Raw genomic sequence first — 19,885 nt, 5'->3', positions numbered from 1 at the left:
TCACCTCCCTGCCTCAGTCCAGGCCCTGACATTTCAACCACGATCTGGCCACAGCTGGCCAAGTGAAGAAGACACCTCCCTTGATGCTGGGAATTCATCCCACCGACGTGCTTGCACACGGGTACCAAGACGTACCTCAGAAGTTCCCGCTCTGTAGTAGCACCGCTCTGCACTGCTCCCTGGAGAGGGGAGGACACCATGGCACTGGTGCGGGGGGCACACAGCTGTGGGGAGCAAGGACTGGGCTCCATGAGGACAGAGGTCTGGTCTGTCGGCCACAAGACAGCACTTAGTAGCTGCTCAATAAACATTTGTGGAATGGATCTAATGAGGCAAATTCTTTAAGATAGAGTGAAAAAGCACAATGCAGAAGAGAGGGGATTGAATGCCATCATTAGGATTTTATTTAAGCAGGATACGTACACACACACACACACACACACACACACACACACACACACCCTAGGGTGTTGGATAGAATCTTCTGGAAAGACACCAGAAACTGGCTCCCAAGAAGAGAATTGGGAGGTTAGGGGACAGGAGGGAGGTGAGCTGCTCTCTGTGAGTTCGTTGTGCCTTTACACCACCTTCAAGGGTTCTGTGCGTCCCCCCCCCCACCGCCACATTAATTCATTTAAAAAGTAGCCCAGAGCTGAGGGGAGAGGGAGACTCCCCACTCTGGGGCTCTCAGCTGTCCAGGAGGCTGGTCCAGAAAGCCGTCCTGAACCCGCCCCCTCACTCCTTCCCATGACCAGCTCCTTCAGCTCCAGATTCCCTGAGGAGCTGCCCGACCCCATCCTGTCTGTGGGATTAATAAACATTCTGTGATGACCTGAATCTCACAGAAGCTCCTCGGGGACAGCCTCGCCTAGTGCCAGGGGCCAGGAGGACCCACTGGTCAGAGGGACGTGCACGGTCCCCCGGTGGTCTATAGGGTCCTGACACACCTTTGCCCCCCTGTTCCCTTGGCCCCGGGGCGCCACCCCGACTGGCATCGTGGCAGTAGGTTCAGTGCAGGTCTCTGTTCAGAGCTGGAGGAATCCCTCCCACCAGGCTGGCCCATCCACAGCACGGGGACAATCGTATAGCCTCCGTCTGGAATCCATTAGCCGGCCTAGGGATGGGGATGATAAACACAGAATCAGCTGCATATCCACGGAGCCCAGCCCAGCCCCAGGGAATGTCCCTCTGAACACAGAGGATTCAGTAACGACCACAGGTCCTGGGGTCAGACAGGCTTGGGTTAAAATCCTGACACCATCACTTACAAGCTGTGTGACCTTGGGCGAGTCATTTAACTTCTCTGTGCCTCCGTTTCTTTCTCTGCACAATGGGGACCGTACTAGTGCCTGCCCTGCAGGGCTGTGGTGAGGATAAGAAGCAGGAAGAGCAGACACAGCTGCCGTGAGGCGCAGCGAAAAGCCCCCATAAAGACCAGTGATGGTGCCACTTGTCACCGTCCATCACTGACTGTGGCATTATTGGTGTCGCCGCTCCTCCTGGCAGGGCGGGCGGGAGCAGGCGGAATGTCAGGGATGGAACCCGGGGCCGTGTGTTTGATGGGAAGAGTATCACTATTTCTACCAGGCACCGCTGAAATGTACCGTTTCCTTCCACTGTAAATTGAGGCAGCAAACGCTGGTGTCAGCGGCAGCGCCTAGGACTTCATTACCCAGAAAAGTCACAGATGTATTCATATCCCACTCTTGGTGTTACAGACCTCTGCAAGCGTCATTTACATCCATCTCTGGCCCCAAATTATGGTGGGGATTAAATCTGCCACTCAACGTTATCATCGATGCGTTCAGAAAAAAGCACACATCTTACCATATCACAAACGTGCTTTTTAGCCACTGTGATAACTGGCTCCTTCGGCATCCTGGGCGTCGTTTGATGCTTTTAAGACCAAGATTCTGAGGAGGGGCCTAAGGCACAGGCATGGGCCCGAAGCCCCCAGAGGGACGGCACCACGAAGGTGCTGGACCCACCGGCCACACCCCTGCCGAGACTCCACAACTCCAGTCCTAGGCCTGTGGCCACGTGCCTCAGAGCCCCAAGCTCACCCTTCCTTGATCCGGGCCTTGCGCATCTATCTGCACAAGCTCCAGTGTCCCTACGCCCCTTCAGGGGGTCAGACCAAGAAGGGGATGTCTGAGCCCTGGGGTTGGGGGCCGGGCGGGGTGTTGTCATTGGGGGGGCCCTGAGAGGCCCCACACATTCACTCCTGGCCTGGCCATTTCCGAGTCTTCCGGGGAGCCCTCCTACCCAGCTGCAGGTCTCAGTCCCTCCCTGGCATCTGGGCCGAGGCTCCCGATGCCTCTGGCTACTCCAGAAGGCCCTGGAACGCCAGCATCTCCAGCACCTGAAACTGGCACTCAGAAGACGAGTTAGGGAGAGTGGCCAGAGGGTCTGGGTGGAGGAGCCCCTCCCGATCAGGAGGCCGGGAAGATGCAGTTGTCCACAGTAAGGGGCTCTGGAATGGAGCAGGTGGACTGCGTGGAGAAACAGCCCCCTCCTCGAATTCCCAAAGCAGGCAGCTCAGCTGAACATGGAGACCAAAACCCCTGCCTCCTGGGGAGGCCCCAAGACCTCAGGGTGATTCAGCTCATCCTGGGTCCCATACACTGCATTCTCCAGGCAGTCTCTCCACCCACATCTCCATTCTCCCACTTAGAGCATCTTGGCCAGCTTACGCTGAGGGAAACCGAGGCGCAGAGATGTGAAGTCCAATGTCACGCAGCCACGAAGCAGCTGACTCCACACTTGATGCTCGTAACAGCTGCACTGCTCCCTTCCCCGAGGAATGAAGTTTCAGGGTCCCAGTTCCCCGCAGTCCTCGGGTGCCTAAAGGTCCAGCATCACTGTATGAATGGGAGCGGGGAGGGCATTTGGGGCAGAGAGAAGAGTAAGGACAAAGGGCTGGCGGTGGGACTAGGCAGTGTGTGTGGAATCAAGGTCTCTCGGAGGCCACAGCTCAGCCTCTTTCTCTTCCGTTCTTTCTGCAGAAGAAAGAGCGAAGCGTTCCTGCGACCCCAGCAGCTCAAAGCCAGACACAGCTGCCGTGAGGGGTAGTGAGTACCATTATTACAAGAGGTGTGCAAGCAGCCAGGACCCTTCTGTCCTTGCGCAGCAGGCTGCAGATATCTGGGCGGGGACTCTGGTCAATTTGTCTCGTGTGTGTGTGTGTGTGTGTGTGTGTGCGCGCGCGCGCGCGCGCGCGCGTGTGTGTGTGTCTGTGTGTGTGTGTGTGTGTGTGTGTGTGTGTAGCGGGATGTGGGGTGTGCAGAGATTGAGCCTGTCCATGCATGGCCACGAGGTCAGTGCCCGGAGCTGGGGCGCCATTGTCCTGGGATCCCTCCTGGGCCTTCAGTCGAGCCAGGGCTTAGGCACAAAATGGGTGCACTGAGGGAAGCAAGATGCGGAATTCAGGCCTTTGTGTCAGCACATAGCTCACGCTGGCTGAAGCAGGCACTGCCCCCACCGGGCCCCCCACCCTGGGTGGGCCCTTTCCGCCTCGCCAGTCTCAGGGGCTTGAAGCTTGGGCACACCCCACCCCAGCATCATCTGAGGAGCGCAGAGGGAGACAGAAAGGATTTCTGTCGTTTCACTTTAGAAACTGTTTCGGTTTATGCCCGGCTGTGTCGTGCACGTCCTCAGGGGTTTCTGCCTCGGGAAAAACCTGGACCACAAAGCATTTCCAAATGGAAAAGATAAAGTTCCTGAAGGTGACACTGGGTTACGCGGGTTAGGCGTGGAGCCGGGCAGCCGCTTCCAGGCACCTGCCCTCCTGCCCATCCGCAGTCTCCTCCTTGCAGGTTGGGGGTCTCAGGGGAGGGGCTGATGGAGGAGCTGTCTCCACCTGGCTCCTGGGGCTCGTGGGCTCCTGATGCCAGCCTTGTCTGAGCCCTGGTCAGGGGCAGCCGCCAGCTTCCTGCAGCCTCCACAGGGGTCACCGGGGGTGAGAGCCGGGAGGGCAGGGCTGAGCTCTGAAAGGCCCAGGAGAGGGGCTTTTCCGCTGGGGAGAAATGGCCCTTTCCTCACGCATCACAGACTCGGCAGCCCGTGAAACCCTCTGTTCAAAACCCTCCCACGTCTCCCAACTCAGGCGCAGCCTCAAGACCTCCACTACCTCTCGATCTTATTTCCTATCCCCTCCTCTCACACCTCCTTGCTATTCCTAGAACACACCAGGTCCTGCCTACCCCAGGCCTTCGCACTTGCCGCTTCCTTTCCCAGAAGTCTCTTCCCCCACATCTCCGCAGGGCTCCCTTTTCACCAGCCTCAGGTCTCTATTCACATGTCTCTTCTCAGGGATATGCCTTTCCGGATGTTTACTTAAAACTGTACCCCTCCCCACTCCATCACCCCTTTCCCAGCTGTACTTTTCTCTATACCACTAAACCCCACATAATATGGTGTGTAATTTACTTATTTGTTATGTTATCTCGCCCCAAAGGCAAGAACGTTTGTCTGTTCTATTCTCTGCCGCATTCCCAGCACCTAGAGTTACCTGGGAAAATAAAGCTTTGTTCAACGAATAGAATCTTCTCAATAGAGCTGCAGAGGAGGCATCCACATCCCTGTTTTAAAGAGAAGGAGACAGGCTCAGGGAGAAGTGACTTGGCCAGAGTTCCCGGCAGAACACGGCAGAACTGGTTGGAATCACCGTCACTAGAAGCTGAGCACCAACTGCGTGCCACACGCTTCACATTCATCATCTCACAGTACGTTCCCAGTATCCCAGGGAGCGAGCTGGGCAGCAGGATGCCTGTTGTACCCACTGGGCACTGAGGCTCGGGGCTCTCAGGCTACGGGGCTGGCTGAAGCACCGGCCCTGGGGTGGCGGGGCCAGATGAAACAGGCTCCCTTTGTCTGCCGCGAATCACGCCTGTCGCCCTCCTACCCACACCCCCTTTCCTGGAGGCAGGGCGCTGGGTGACAACCTGGCTGTGGGTGAGCTGCTCTCACTACCTCACTCCTATGGGGCCAAACGACGCTGTAAACATCAGGCTGGAGTCTTCACAGAGACTTCCTCCCCCAGAGGCCAGCTGGAGGGAGCTTCAGAGATGCCCAGATGGGTTGCCCGTCCCCAGAAGGTGCCCGCTTGTGTGGTGGTGACCCCATCAAGAGCAAGGCGGCCCTTAAGGCTAAGCCGACCTGGGCACCAATCTGGCCTCATCTTCTCCTCAGCTGTGAGGCCTTAGTAAGTCATTTCACATCCCTGAGACTCGGTTATCTTCGTCCATAAAATGGGGAGATAAATGCCTCCCTCACAGGGTTGTAATGGGAATTAAATGCGATTGATTGTGTGAAATGCAGGCAGGGCACAAAGGAATCACTCAGGACATAATAGCTGCTTCTTCTCATCCTTCTCCGAGCCATCTGTTCACCCACCCAACCACTCATCGATTGACCCATCCATCATTCATTTGTCCGTCCATCCATCAACTCATTTGTCCATCTATCCAGCCACCTATTGATCCATTCATCTATCCATTTACCCATCCATCTGTCCATCCATCCGCCCTCTCATTCACCTACCTTTCCATCGGTTTCCTTTCTTCCTCATTTAGAGCATCAGTTTTTTCATTCATCTCTCACCCCCATCTGACCTCAACTTTCCTAGTACAAACCCTTTCTCTGCCGCTCACTGCTGACATGGTCAGACCCACACTTCACACTTACCTGAATCTCCACCTTCTGGACGCAGTGGAGGCCTTGGGGCTGACATGGTGGGAGAGGGCAGAGGAGGAGGGAGGGCCACTGCCCACCCTCAGCCCTTCACACTCTTCTCCGGCTAAGCCCAGACTGGCAGCTAGAGCAGGCAGGGCGCCCTGGAGGCAATCAATCAATCAATCAATCCATTCATTCCAGTCACGGTCGTTGGGCACCCACTGTGTGTCGGCACTGTGCCACCTGCTGGGGACAGGGCACTAACAATACAAACAGAATCCCTGTCCTTGAGGAGCTGAGGCTCTAGTGCAGGAGACAGGGAATAAACTAGCTGAGAGAGGACTTAGAATGTCAAGTGTTATGGAGAAACATAGAGCAGTGGCCGGGGTGGGGGGGTGCAATGTTAGGTTGGGTCACAAAAGTTTCACTGCGAAGGAGGTGAGGGAGGGGCCGTGAGGATAACTGGAGAAAGAGCAGCCTGCAGAGCCAGCAGCATGTTCAAAGGCCCTGAGGTGGCACTCGCCCGGCGAGCTGCAGAAGCCCACGGGGCTGAGCAGAGGGGGCAAGAGGGGTGGGGGCTCGGGAGGGGCTCCTCTGGAGCCTTGGGAAATCTGTGCCTTTGTCTCCGAGGGAGGCGGAGCTATGGGAGTGAGCTGAGGGGTGACCTGAGCTGACTTAGGTTCCAAAAGGGAGGCAGGAGAAGCCTCTGGAGCAAACAAGTGAGCCTGACAGGCAAGGCCCCTGGGCTCCTCCCCCAGGTCACTCAAGGGGGCAGGTGGCTGTAATTGTAGATTGTCACCCACAGTTCCTGGAAGGCGCTTGAGAATCTGCCTCTCCCCACTCCCCCCCACCAGCTGCAGGGGCCTAAGGGCGGAGGCTGTGTCTGTCCAGTTGTCCCCAACGCTCCGCAAGCTGTCTGGTGCACAGTAGGAGCTGGGGAACGTTTACTGAAATAAAGAAGGGAGGGAAGAAGGGGTGATGTGAGCAAGACAAGAAAGGAAGGAAGGACAGAGGGAGGGAGGGAGGGAGGGAAGGAGGGAAGGAGGGAAGGAGGGAGGGAGGGATGGAGGGAGGGAAGGAGGGAAGGAAGGAAGGAGGGATGGAGGGAGGGAAGGGATGGAGGGAGGGAAGGAAGGGATGGAGGGAGGGTAGGAAGGAAGGAGGGAGGGAGGGAAGGAAGGAGGGAGGGAGGGAAGGAGGGAGGGAGGGAGGGAAGGAGGTGACCCAGACAGAGATAAACGGGGGTCTGTCCTCCCCAGGGTGCCACCCTTTCCACCCAGCGCCGTCAAGGAGAGAGGGTCTGGAATCCTCACCAAAGTGTCCCCCACGACGCCTGAAATTCCTCCACCAGAGGCTCATGAGGCAGTGAACTGTGGGGCAGGAGGACCCTCCTGGCTTCGCAACCAGAAGGAAGGACCTCCATCCCTCCCGCCACCAACACCTGTGCGCCCCCCCCCACACACACACACACACACATCAGCTTTGCCAACGTCTGGGGCTCTCTGCTTGCACCGGCGGGCTCGGTGTAAGATAACTGAGCACTTGTAACAGTTTTTCTCCTCGAGCGTCCCAATTAGACACCACTCGACGTTCCTCCTCCCTTCAAGACCGTCTTGCCGCAACCCCGGAGGCAGGGCAGGTACGCGGCCACCCTCCCGCCAAGCCCACTCACGCTCCTCTGCCGCCTGTCCCGAGGTTGGCGAGCAAGCGGAGGCCGGATCCGGACCATCGCTGAGCCTCGGTTCCTTCCTCCACGAAGCCGGCAGGAGAGCGGCCCGCACCTCGCCAGGACCTCACGAGGAGCCAGTAAGGGAATATTAACGAAGCGCTCAGCGCGGGCAGCCTGGGCCACGGGCCGCCCTCCCACGAGGGACGCTGGTCGGGGTGGGCCCAGGGGCTGAGGCCGCAAGGCAAGGGACCGGGTCTCCCTGAGCTTCCTGCCAGCATCTAAGGCCAAGATGCTGCGAGGCTTCCCGTTCTCGCCCTAACTGGGGGAATCAAATTCTAAGATTCCTGAGGCTTCTAATTCCTGGTGACTGGGCGTCCACGCAATCCCCACGCTCCGCTCTCTTTGCTGGCTGGAGCCCGTGAGGCTCACCTAGACACAGGCAGAAGCCACCCCTCAGCCTCCCTGCCGGCCCCTTTCCAGCCACGTACAGCCAGACGGGTCCCAGGAAACCTGAGCTGGATCGCGTCCCCCGTGCTCCGAGCTGGCCAGCAACTGTCCTGTGCGTAACAGGAAGCCAGACCCCGGGGTCCCCTCAGTCCTCCCTGTGCCCCCTCCCACCTCTCTCTCTCCCTCTCACTGGCTTCCTTGTTTCCGTCCCCACCTCAGGGCCTTTGTACTTGCTGTTGCCGCTGCCTGTAGCACTCTCCCCCAGCTCTCCACTCACCAGGCTCCGCACCACCCCGGCCTCAGCTCCAAGGTGTCCTCCTCAAGAGCCTCCCCGCAAGTCCTCAGACCACAGAAGCCACCCGCCTTTGTGTCACGTGAAACCTGTCCCATTTGTTCCTTCACATGTTCATTTTTCATCCCCCAGGCCCAGAGTATTTGTCTCTTTCACCGCTGTGCTCAGGGCCTGGCATACAGTGGGCGCTCAATAAATACGTGTTGGTGAATGAATGAATTCTGTAATTAGGGGAGCCTAAGTCTCGCCCTCACACGCAGGGCGTGATAGAACTTTGTTGGTTGTTAGCTCAGTGGGCGTTTGTTGACTGACTGCCTGACCTGGCACAGCTGCTCCTGGATAAAAGGCACTTCACATATGCTGGAGGGGAGAAAGCAGAGGACAGCGCACAACTCCTACTTGGCAAAGGGACAGAGGGGACTGTGCTGAGTTGCTGGCCCCACGACCCACACCTCTCCACCTGCCATCACCACCTGCTCTGTGGGTCCAGCCACCAGTTCACGGCTGCCAGGCTCTCCCTTGCCTTTGCTCTCCACAGCCCTGTACAGGCCGATCGGTCCTTGACCAGAGGTGGGGGCCTCTGAGGCCTGCAGGGGTTGGCGTGAGGGGACAGAAGCTCTGCCAGGAAGTGCAGGCCCTAAGGTTGGAGTGAGGGTTGGGATGGGGCTAATGGCCAAGCAACTGCGACCCTGGTGGCCGCTGCTTCCGCAGGGGCTGTTAACAGTGTTAATGGGGCTGAGATGCCCCCTCCAGAAGCAGGCCTTCCCCTCCCAGGCTGTTAAGTGGATAAGTGGCAGGGAGGGAAGGAAAGAGCAAGCCCCCCGCCTCCACCACCCTGGTACTCAGGCAGCCTAGGGAGTCTAGAAACCAGCTTAAAATGTGGGGGGACGACACCGCGCTCTTCCCCCTCATTTCAAGTGAGAAAACCGAGGCCCAGTGCACCAACCTGTTTCCATTCGTCCCCTCCCCTCCAGCCCCTGTGATCATGGCTCACCCCTCCTCTCTGGGCTGCAGGAGCCCAGCCACAGACCCTCAGGGACAGCCTCCAACCCAGGCCATTGGGGACATCTGAGGACAACCTACCCATTGGGCACAGTAGCTGCAGAGCCCCAGGCCCACAGCTTCTAGGATGAACGGTGCGAGCAGTGAGAGAGGAGAAGAGGCAACTTGGCAGGACCTTGAAGCCCAGCGAAGCTTGAAGGGTGGCTTGGATCTGTCGGCAGTAGGAGGTGAAGAGGGGGGTTTGTGCTGGGAAGGTTGGGGTCGGATGCTGGGAAACTCTCTAGAGACGAGAGGAATGTAGAGACTGACACAGTAAATGATGGAGAGATAAAACAGATGGACATGTGAACAGACGGATGAGCGAACAGATAGGTGAGTGCATGTAAGGGAAGGATGGACAACTGGATGGGGTGAGCAGGTGGGTCAGGAGGGAGGCACGGATGAACAGGTGAGTAGACAATGAACAGATTAAAATTCATCTTTATACCAATTCAGTCATAGAAGCTAATTTTCATTGTTTTTCACGGAGGACGCGGGGCTCACGAAGGCAAAAGTGCCCGGGGTGCTTAAAAGTCATAATGGGGCCCCAGAGGAAGGCCTGATGACTCAATGGGGGCCCTGTTTTCTTCCCCACCTCCCTCCAGCCTGGCTCAGCCTTCAGGTCTCCATTTCCCCACCTCCAGGGCCATGCTCAGGTGGTTTCTTCTGCAGGGGACACCCTTTCCAGAACCTGCACCACTCACCCTCTCCTCCTCCAGGAAGTCCTTCAGGGCTGGCTCAGCACCTCATCTGGGCTCCCACAAGACCCTTGGTCTTGTGTTTGAAACAGTCTCCACCCAGACGTGAGCCCTGGGCACCGGGATCTCTCCTCAGGGACGGAGGCCTAAGGACAGGAAATAGCCCCTGTTACCCAGCATTTCCCAGACACGGGTCACGTGCCCAGTTGCCATGCAAAGAGGAGGTTAGTGGACAAGTGTGGCCCAGGGAGGCCACGAGGCAGCCACTGGCCACATCCAGTAAAGCGATGGTGGCAGGAGGAGCTTTGGAACTTAGCAGGTGGAACGGCAGGGTTTACGGAGGGGCGGGGTACGGGGCGAGGGGAAGCAAGCCGGTGAAATCCCACCTCAGGGCTTTTGCACCTGCTGTTCCCGCTGCTGGGAATGCTCTTCCCCAAACGGGTTCTCCTTCAGTCATTCACCTGTTAGTCTTTGCTCGGCTGTGACCTGCTCAGGGAGGCCTTCCCAGACTCCGCCCCAGCAGTACGGGCCCCTCTCTCCTGCCATTTTCTTCTCAAGGCACTGTCTCCCCCTGGTATTTATTAATCCCCAGCTTGAAAGTCAACTCCACGAAGGCGGGGCTGTTGTTCTATCACCACTTGGTCCCTAGCCCCTTGCACAGGGACTGGCACACCACAGGTGCCCAGCAAGTGTCACAGACCAGGGAAGGCTGACAGGGAATGGGTTTGGCGGGCAGAAGTCAGTGAGCACAGAACTGACAGTCATTCATTCATCCAATTCCTTCATTCGACAGCATTTATCCAGTGCCCACCATGTGTCAGGCACTGCTCTGGGCACGGAGGGCTGAGCACATCAGACAACGTCCCTGGCGTCCTAGAAGCAAAACTCCCCAGGGAAGACGAGACATAAACATGCCAGTGTGGCCATGAAACACGGGACGGCTCAGGCGTGCTCAGGGCCGGGAAGGAGAGAAGTGGAACACGGGGTGCTGCTGGCTGACGCCCCAGGCCTGGCACACCGGGGTCGGCGCACGGGGGACCCCGCCTGTCCTCTGCCTGGACCTCACTGGGGGAGCGTTCCCGACGTTCCCTCAGACATGTGGGAATGTGGTGCGCCCATGGCTGGTGTGCAGTAACTGCTCCGGCCGCCCTGGGAGCCTGGGGGACCCCACTGGGAGAAGCCCGTGGGCCCCAGCAATGCAGACAGCTCCGCGGCTCCTGCCCACTCACGGCGTCTCCAAGTGGCAGGTGGGAAGCTGGGCAGCAAGGGCACTCACATTCGTCTCTTTGCTTCTTCTGGCCCTTCAACCCCAGGCCGGGAGGGCCGGGTGCCCTGCTCTGGCGGGGGCTCAGGCTCATCCCCGAGATCTCCGGGGTTGCTGTGAGGACCGACCAAGGTTCAGGCAGCCATGTGGCCTCAACACCATGGGCACAGAGTAAGAACAGATTATATGTGCTCTCTCCCCTCCCTGCCAGTGCCATGCTGTGTGACCTTGGGCGGATTTCCTCCCTCTCTGAGCCTGGAGCTAGTTGGTCCTTAGAGGGAACTCAGCCAGGATCCCTGAGGTTCTGGGATTTCACCAGTTGTGGTGAGCAGATGGGGGGGACGTTCTGCGGCCCCCAGCAGTGCCCCAGAACTGTCCCTCTCCACGGCCTCAGTGGCCAGCCGGCACAGGGCTGGCACAGAGGAGAACTTCGGGGGCGTTTATGGAACGAATGAGGGAGCCGGCACTGGAGCTGGGCCCTCCCAGAGGGAGCTTGCTGGGCACAGAGCTGGGGAAAGCGGTGACGGCTGGGGCCAGCACCAGCTTCGTCTCTCGCTCTTGACGGCCTGTGTGATCTGCAGCTGTGTACAGCACCTGAGGGCCTCCAGTTCCCCCGTCGCATGGGAGGAGCAAGTGCCATCTGCCTCGGGGGCTGCGCGGGGGGTATGAGGGCCCTGGTCCTTGGCTGCACTAGTGGCGGCCTCACGCCTCTCTGAACCTCAGTTTACCCAGGTGCTAGGCGGGAGTGGACCCACACTGCTGGCCTGTCACCTCGAGCCAGGATGAGTGCCCCCACCTCAGGCAGGGAGAGGGGCCTGGATGACGGGGGAGGCGAGGCCGAACCCAAGCCCAAAATAGCCTGAGGTGGCAGGATGATGGAGGTGGCGGGGCTGGGCGGCTTGGCGGTGACGGATGGCTCTGCATCGGCGTGAATAAAACATCTGCCTTCCACCGCCCTGGGCCCAGTGTCCGGGCCTCGTAGGCTAGGCTCGCCCCGCCCGCTCTTCCTGGGTCCTCCCTTCTCCCTCTCCTGCTTGACTCGCCAGCGCCCAGAGGACACGCGGACACGCCGAGGCTCTCACAGGCCTGTCCTTGTCCCCTGCTGCCCAGCTGACAGCCTCACTGCCCCCTAAGCCCACCCTCCCATTCACACCTCCCTGCCTTGCCCGCAGTGATTCACCTGTCGGGAGGCCCGGCCTCGTTCTCACCTGGGGCAATAACCCCCCATCTCAAGGGCCCCATGAAGTGAGTCTTTCAGGAAGATCTGCCCGCCCCTGACACGGAGGGCCACCCCGTGTGATGGCTGGTTGCCTGCTCGCCCAGGGGTCCCTCCCTCCAGCCCCTTCCACTCTGCCAGCTCTAAGAGGTGCAAGTCAAGTGCAGGCTAGCCGGAGGTGCATTTTCACCGGCGGATTTCCAAAGACCTCAGCAGGGCACGGGGAAGTGGGCAGCACACTCCTCGCTGGCCTAACAGCCACCGCTCCCAGAGGGCCATTCAGGCAAGCTCACCAGAAACCACCGACCCACTGAAGATTTTAGCTCATGAACTTCCTTGCACATGTGTGAAACACCTGAGCAAAGATGCTTCCCGCAGCCTGTTTGCAAGAACAAGACGTTGCACAGCCAGGATGCCCAGTGCAGGGCACTGATGGGACACACACTGGTGCCCTCAGACACAGAAGGTTACAGAGCCGATCGCTCAGGACAAGAGACACTTCCAAAGGTAACAAGTGAAAAAACTGTAAGGTGTTGAACAGCGTTCACACATGCTGTTTTTCTGTTCAAAATAAGAACCACAAAAAAGATTTTGTATCAGTGCTGTGTGCGTATGGGAGCCTCCGGAAGTACACACAAGAAACCCAGTGGTTGCCTCTAGAAGGGAGAAGTGCGGGGCTGGAGGAGGCATCCACGCCGCTCCCTCAGACTCCGTCCCCATGTGTCCATTACAAACTCAATGTAAAAACTGAGTAAACGGAAACCTGCTGACCCACTGACACAGGGATTTTACAACAGTGCACAAACCCTCTAGAAATAATTAAGACGCGAAGTTGTAACCTCAGGGTTTGTTTTAATGGCTAAGAGGTGGAAAGGGCCCGACGTCCGGCAGCAGGGGACAGTGTCTGGCATGTGTGCGGCAGGGCTGTGGCAGCCTTGACCACCATCCACACAGGACCCAACGGCGTAAACGGCGCCCCGCACAGCCAGTAAGCGGGAAGGCAGACTGCAGGTATCACAGAAGGAGAGTAAGATGTGCTCAGGTGCAGAGAGAAGTGTCTGGAGGGCAAGCTTAGCCCTGGGCCCGCATCGTTGGTATCTTCTCCTTGTTTTCTCTGTGTCTTTGAGAATGTGTATGGCTGGTGGGGGTAAAAGGACCTCCCCCAGCGAGTGGCGTGGACGCATATACACGACCAAATGTAAAACAGAGAGCTGGTGGGAAGCAGCCGCACAGCGCGGGGAGCGCGGCTCGGGGGTCTGTGACCACCTAGAGGGGTGGGGTAGGGACGGTGGGAGGGAGGCGCAGGAGGGCAGGGATATGAGGATGTATGTATACGCAGAGCTGATTCACTTTGTTATACAGGGGAAACTAACAGAACAACGTAAAGCAATTATACTCCGATAAAGACGTTTCAAAAAAAGGCCCTACCCCAGGCTCACTGCCCCCCAGGCTGAGCCGGGCCCCCACGGCACCCCCGAGCTTACCCTAGCACAGCCTGGGCTTCGTGGGCAGGGGGCATCAAACAGCATTGCATGCTGTGCTGTGCGTGACCCCACAGACAGGTCCCTCCTGCGGGCTCCTCCAGGACAAGGCCACACCTGACCGTCACTGTCCCTACCACGGGGCTGGGCACGAGGGAAGCACCCAGCTCGGGCCCCACTACTGGCCCACCCTGCAGGCTGCCGTCCCTGAAGCCGGCCGCTCCACTCACATGAGCGGCCTCCACTCTGGGCTCAGAGACAGGCCCCCCCGCTGTCCCCGCATAACCAAATCGGCCTCACAGAAACACACTCCCACCACTCCTCCCAGTCTCACAACCACACGGAGAAATTGGTGGGGGGACAGACGGGGGCTGCGAGGAGCTTTGAAAGGCTAGTCACCCACACACGCCACACTGCGCCCCTCCTTCCACAGACGGGGTCCTGCCGGCGCCCTCTGAGGACCCGGCCCCGCAGAGGTGGCGGACTCACGGCCTCTGGGGTCCCACCTGCCAGGTGACCCCCAGCAGAATGGGCACGTTCAATCTGAGTGCTTGGGACCCACTTGGCCCCCGAGTTCCGAGCTTCTGGGGAAAGAGGAGGAGAGGAAAGGAGTGAGGGGCTGGGAGGGGCTGGAGGCAGAGCACAGCAAGGGCAGGTGCTGTGTGACCCCAGGCAAGTGGCTCAGCCTCTCTGGGCAGCCTTGTCAGAGTGTGTAACAGGACCCTGTGAGCTCAGGGGCCAGGCCCTTCAGGGTTCCTGGAGCTGCTGGGGTGAGAAGTTCCTGCCAGTGAGGGCTGGCCTCAGCTACAAGCCCTGGGACGCAGAGTTGAGGCCACAGAACAGACCCTCTGAGCCCCACACACCTGGCCCTAAAAATGGGCGGGGCTCAGGGAGTAAGTTAGGCCTGAGGGCTGCGAGTCTCCGAGTCCGTCAAGAGTGCGGAGGGGTCCCGGGTCCAGGGCCCAGAGCCCCGCACGCCTGCTTCCGAGAGGGCAGGAGAACGAGGTCGAGGCAGGGTTGCTGGCTGGGCCAGTCTTCTTGCCCAGAGACTGGAGGGCCGGGGTCTCCCGCCCAGCCGCCCGAGCTGCTGTGTGGGCAGCGCCCAGCCCTGGACACTGGACCTCAGGGGGTGTCTGCTGGGGCTGCAGGGTGCGCCCTGCACGCATGAGGCGCCACTGAGGGGCCTCCAGGGGCCGCGCTCAGGGCAGGGGGAGGGGGCTGGCTCCTATGACGCCCTTGAGCCTGCCTGCTGAACTTGCCCTGGTCCCACCCCCTCCAGGAGAGACCGGAAGAGACACCCCCAGGTGTGACATCATCAGAGGGCTGGCAGCTGGTGTCTGCCGCCCTGACCCCCTCACTGGTGGCCTTGAGACAGTGCGTGTCCTCCACAAAGCTGGCTCTCTCCTCTCTGAGGGAGGGTCACCCCTGGAACGTCAGGACCGTCGAGGTGAGCCATGGGTGCGTCAGGCCCCTCTCTGCCCCACTACCACCTGGAGCCCTCGTTCTCACCTGTCCCTGCAACGGGGCCGCGTCGTGGGCAACTTCCTCAACCGTGCCCACCTCAGGGCCTTTGCACTCGCCCTCCCCTTCCTGGAAAGCTCTTCCTCCAGACCTCTCGCCGTGTTCAGGTGTCCACTCAGGTGGTACCTCCTCTGAGAGGGCTTCCTTCCCTGTGTTACTCGCCTTCCCGTTTCCCAGTGTTATTCCCACGGTGCTCGCCTCTGCCTGGCATTTCACTATGTTTCCCCAGTGAGAACGTCAGCTCAGGGCTACTGAGCACGGGGCGGACAACCCCGGCCCGAATCCTGAGCTGCTCACCAGGCCCATCCCCACCCCTCACCCTTAGTGGGTAACCCCACTGGAGGCCTCAGTTTCCCCACCTGCACAGTGAGGGGAGTGGTAAATACAGCCCCTCGGGGGCACTCAGGGGCTCCCTTGGCCAGGCCAGGGGGACAGACTCATTGGTCAGCTCGATGTTTATCAAGTGTCCACGGCTGATCAGAGGGTCGGGGGAGCTGCAAACTGCATGGGGTCCAGGATCTGGAAGAAGGAATGTCACCGCCACGGTCCCAACCACGCTGGCGCCGCAGGCAGGGGGCTGCGCCTGTGCCGGCGGGTCTCCTTCCCTGCCACCTTGAGGCTTCAGGGAGGCCAGGTGAGCTTGGGCAGCGCCTCTCTTTGGAGGAGGAAGGGGATGCAGAGACCCCTCCCACACGCGCATCCCGGGAGCCTGTCCGGAGTGTCGATCACACCCTGGTCACTGAGCAGCCAGGGCCCTGTCCCTGGCGTGTCTTGATGTTTCTTGGCTGCCTCTGACTGATGATGAAAAACCCACGCGAGGCTGGCGTTCCGCTGCAGAATCTGCACGAGGTTTGTTCTCACAGGAGGTGTCACGTCCTGCCCTGGATTTTCGAGGGAAGCCAATGCCCCAAGCAGAGGGGTCGTGAGTGCCCTGTGGCCTGGCTTCCTCCAGGGTAAGGCCGCCCCAGGACACACAGTGACAGTAAGAGCCAGGACCGGGCGTCCCGCGCGCCTTAGTTACTGGGGTCGTGAGTGCCCTGCGGCGTGGCTTCCTCCAGGGTAAGGCCGCCCCAGGACACACAGTGACAGGGGGAGAGCCAGGACCGGGCGTCCCGCGCGCCTTAGTTACTGGGGTCGTGAGTGCCCTGCGGCGTGGCTTCCTCCAGGGTAAGGCCGCCCCAGGACACACAGTGACAGGGGGAGAGCCAGGACCGGGCGTCCCGCGCGCCTTGGTTACTGGGGTCGTGAGTGCCCTGCGGCGTGGCTTCCTCCAGGGTAAGGCCGCCCCAGGACACACAGTGACAGCGGGAGAGCCAGGACCGGGCGTCCCGCGCGCCTTGGTTACTGGGGTCGTGAGTGCCCTGCGGCGTGGCTTCCTCCAGGGTAAGGCCGCCCCAGGACACACAGTGACAGGGGGAGAGCCAGGACCGGGCGTCCCGCGCGCCTTGGTTACTGGGGTCGTGAGTGCCCTGTGGCCTGGCTTCCTCCAGGGTAAGGCCGCCCCAGGACACACAGTGACAGCGGGAGAGCCAGGACCGGGCATCCCGTGTACCTTGGTTACTGGGCCACAGCTCCCCTGTGGTCCCCGACCTCTCTGTCTGTGACCTGGTTCCTCAGAGCCCTGGGTCCCCGGCCGCAGTCCCCCGGATAAGGGGGGAAGGAGCAGAGTGCAGCCTGCTGGGGACAGAAGGAGGTTGAACCCTCCAAACACCAGGGACGGTGACCCAGCAACGCCCTCCAAGGTCTCTGCCTGAAAGAACTGAATCCCGTGTTCTCACAAAACCATCTGAGAGGGACTTCCCTGGTGGCGCAGTGGTTAAGAATCCGCCTGCCAATGCATGGGACACGGGTTCGAGCCCTGGTCGGGGACGATCCCACATGCCGCGGAGCAACTAAGACCATGCGCCACAGCTACTGAACCTGCGCTCTAGAGCCCACGAGCCACAACTGCTGAGCCCGCGTGCCACAACTACTGAAGCCCGCACACTGCAACAAAGAGTAGCCCCCACTCACCGCAACTAGAGAAAGCCTGCACGCAGCAACGGAGACCCAACACAGCCAAAAATAAAAATTAATTAATTAATTAAAAAAAAAAACCATCTGAGAAGGTTGAGAACGGCACTGCCCACAATGGCCAAAGGGGGACACAAACCAAGTGTCTGTCAACAGATGAACGGACACACAAAAGGCGATCTGTCCACACGGTGGAATATTACTCCACCCCGGAAAGAATGAAGTTCTGGCCAGGCTGCAATGTGGATGAACCTGGAGGTCATTATGCCAACTGAGACGGCGCAAAGGACAAAGACGATGACCCCTTACACGCAGCATACAGACCAGGCAAATCCACAGACAGAAAGCAGCCTGGAGGCTGCCCAGGGCTGGGTGACTGCTGGCGGGCACAGGCGCTCCTTCTGCAGAGCGAAAATGCTCTGCAACTAGGGCGTGGAGACGTTTGCACGACACTGAACACACTCGACACCGCTGAACTGTACACTTTGGGTAATTTCATGTCGTGTAACTTTTACCTCAATAAAAAAGGGGGGAAGCACCAGGGCCACGGCAGGACCGTGGCAGCAACAGCAGGTGACACGGTGAGCAGATGCCCGCGTGCAACTGCCTCCTGCCACCTGCCGGCTGTGTGACCTTGGGCACGTTCCTTCCCTCTCTGAGCCCCCATTTCTCCACCTGGGGAGAGGAGAACACACCAGCTCCAGGACTGCGGGGAGGACAAGTGGGCGTGTCTGGAGCAGGGCTGCTGCCGCATTACCGCCACCAGCAAGGGCCACAGCACCTGAGCCTGGCTGCCCTGGGTGGGCGAGGCTCCCAGCTGCCCCAGACCATGTCTGCGGCCACGGCCACCCCACCCCCAGTGGCCAAGATCTGAGCCACAGTGGCCGTCCCTCCGCATCCTTGGTCAGCTGGCGTCTCGTCCCTGGGCTTTGCCCACCCGTCTGTGAAGGGACCAGACACCAGCCATCTGCAGAGCTCCCAGCCCCAGGACCTTTCTGCTCCCGGAGCCTCACGGGGTCAGCAGCAGGGATGACGCAACAGGGGAGGGTTCAAATCCCAGCTCCCCCACTGCACAGCCCTCCACCCTCGGGACCCAGTTGCCACAGTCAGTGGCTCCCTGCCTCAGTCTCCCCACCTGTAAATGTGGGTAATAATTTCAGCCACTCTGTGGGGTGCAGGGAGGCCTGCATGAGTCCTGACTCGTGGCACTGGCTCCACAGGTGTGGGTCAAACGTCTAAGTCTTACAACCCCTGTTCTTCAGGTGAAGAGACAGAGGGTCAGGCTGGAATGTGCAACGGGGCCACAGGCTGGGCGGCTCCATGCCAGGTAGCCTGTGGGGGACACAGGCTAAGCCCAAGTCCGCCCAAGGGTGGAGACTCAGGCGGGCTGGGCGGAGAGGGGAGGCCAGGAAGGAAGGGGGCTGGGGGGAGAGGGCGGGGGAGGGAGCTGGCCCTCACGCGCACACATGGACGCGCACACACGCTCACACACGGACACATGCAGAAAGAGCTGCCCGGAGGGGACGGGCAGCGTGGCCTGTGCCGGGGGCGGATTCAGCCCTACCAACCGTGCTTTATAAATTTTGCATCATCTCAGCTATGAATAGCTTCCTCCACAGCAAGACAGACAGTTCAAAGGGAAGAGAAGTGCTTGCAGTGGGGGGCGGGGGGGGAGAGGAGGGGTGACAAGGGAGCCGCAGGATGGGAAGGGCCAGGTGTGTCTGGGCCCAGGAGGGTGCAGCGGGAGGCCTGGAGACCCCATCCTCCCCTGCCCTGTGGGGCTGCAAGGCCACTTCTCAGATGGGCACACTGAGGCCTGGGGAGGTTACCCTCCACCGAAAGTCACACACGCTGGCCTGGTCCTGAGGTGAACACATGAAGTGGCCAGCGAGCTGATAGGGAGGGGTGAGCTCAAGGGGGCTGGCCGGGGCCCGGGGCAGCCTCCAAGAGCCACTTCATGGCTGGGGAGCCCTAGAAAAGACGCAAGACCTCTCTGTGCCTCAGTTTCCCCAATAGTAAATGTGTGATGATAAAACTACCTGCCCCACCGTGGGTGGTTGAGGTACAGCCTCCAAGCCCCCTGCCCAGGTTTCAAGCCCAGGCCTGCTGTCCAGCAACCGTGGAACTGGCCCCCTTCAGAGCAGCCCCACGTGCTTGTGAGAACGAGCCTGGTACAGCGTTAGAGCCATGTGCGCGTTTATCACCGCTGTTAGTCTTCTGGTCAGCGAAACGTGAGGGGGCCCCTCCCCCGTAAAGTCACTGCTGGGCAGCCCCACCGGCCACCAGGGTGTCACCCCAAAGTGTCCGAGGCACACGTCCGGTCCCCGCCGGGCCGGCGCCGGTTGAGGCCAGGGAATGCGGTGAGGGGATGCTCGCCGCTGGCGGGGCTGGGGTGACGGGGCCACGTCCCCGCGTTCCTGGTTCAGGGGCCTCAGGCCATCGCCTCGACGCTGCGCCTGGGGAGCGGGCTTGTAAACTGAAGGGTGCGCCCTGCCTCGTCGGGTTTCCATGGGAACTGACACCCGGCACCGCATCCAGGCCAGTTATGAACACGCCCCCGACAGGGGCTA

At 59.9% G+C, this 19,885-nt stretch overlaps 2 long non-coding RNA genes across 6 annotated transcripts in view; both read right to left on the bottom strand.

Moving 5' to 3' along the window:
* Nucleotides 1–393: 393 nt before the first annotated feature.
* Nucleotides 394–6,753, bottom strand: LOC117200289 (uncharacterized). Of its 3 annotated transcripts, none has more exons than XR_004481759.2 (5): nt 5,686–6,748; nt 4,511–4,580; nt 1,828–2,999; nt 1,269–1,616; nt 394–1,114 (listed from the first exon to the last, which is right to left on the bottom strand). It is a non-coding gene; the product is annotated as an uncharacterized LOC117200289 (long non-coding RNA). The 3 variants fall into 3 exon arrangements; XR_004481760.2 differs by having other exon boundaries at nt 1,828–2,844; nt 5,686–6,747; XR_007473528.1 differs by having other exon boundaries at nt 1,828–4,580; nt 5,686–6,753.
* Nucleotides 6,754–6,898: 145 nt separating this feature from the next.
* LOC117200290 (uncharacterized) overlaps nt 6,899–19,885 on the bottom strand; it is a 32,027-nt gene continuing 19,040 nt past the window's right edge. Inside the window, exons 3-4 of one of the 3 annotated variants that reach the window (XR_007473530.1) lie at nt 9,165–9,966; nt 6,899–7,465 (exon numbers count right to left, since the gene is read on the bottom strand). This is a non-coding gene — a long non-coding RNA (uncharacterized LOC117200290). Of the gene's footprint in view, nt 7,466–8,272; nt 9,967–19,885 lie in introns of those variants that run through there. The other 2 variants (XR_004481761.2, XR_007473529.1) reach the window with 2 other exon arrangements.

Source organism: Orcinus orca, chromosome 19, assembly GCF_937001465.1.
Source record: "Orcinus orca chromosome 19, mOrcOrc1.1, whole genome shotgun sequence".
Classification (NCBI taxonomy): Eukaryota; Metazoa; Chordata; class Mammalia; order Artiodactyla; family Delphinidae; genus Orcinus; species Orcinus orca.
The sequence above is the reverse complement of the archived record's forward strand: the minus strand, read 5'-3'. Positions and strand labels throughout refer to the sequence as shown.